The sequence below is a fragment of the Dermacentor silvarum genome, chromosome 9 (assembly GCF_013339745.2).
Source record: "Dermacentor silvarum isolate Dsil-2018 chromosome 9, BIME_Dsil_1.4, whole genome shotgun sequence".
In the NCBI taxonomy this organism is placed as follows: Eukaryota; Metazoa; Arthropoda; class Arachnida; order Ixodida; family Ixodidae; genus Dermacentor; species Dermacentor silvarum.
The window spans coordinates 162,127,619-162,128,216 of NC_051162.1; positions in this window are offsets into that span (position 1 = coordinate 162,127,619).

Sequence of the window (598 nt, forward strand, 5' to 3'; positions counted from 1 at the left end):
CTGTCACCTGTTTAAGTTCTTCACTGGAAAGACATGGGGAATGTCCACAAGTGCTAGGCTGCATCTATACAATGTGCTGTTTCTTGGCTTCCTGCGGTACAGCTTGCCAGCCTTAAATAACGTCAACAAAACGAGTCTGCGCACCATACAAAGTGTTCAAGCACAAGCGCTCCGCATTTGCCTAGGCCTGCCTCGGAGTGCATCCACAGTGGCGACTATAGCAATTCCTGGAGACCACCTCGCCAAGACTCACATTGAAGTTGAAGCATTAAGGACACATATACGACATCTTGCCCGGACTCCCCACCACCACCTGGCATCTCTGCCAGCGGACAGACAACGTACCTCTTTCTGCCAAAGAATAGCCACGCATGGTGAATCATTACCAACTTGCTTCACTCCTGCCGCAAGACCTTCGATTCCTCCGTGGTGCCTTACCCAGCCAAATATCAACCTGACAATACCTGGCATCCAGAAAAAAGCAGAGCTGTCATCACCAGCCCTTAAACAGCTCGCCTTACCCCTGTTGTACGAGAAGTACCAAGACTCTGCCCATATATACACCGACGGCTCCGTCCTGCCGAACAGCTCTACCGCG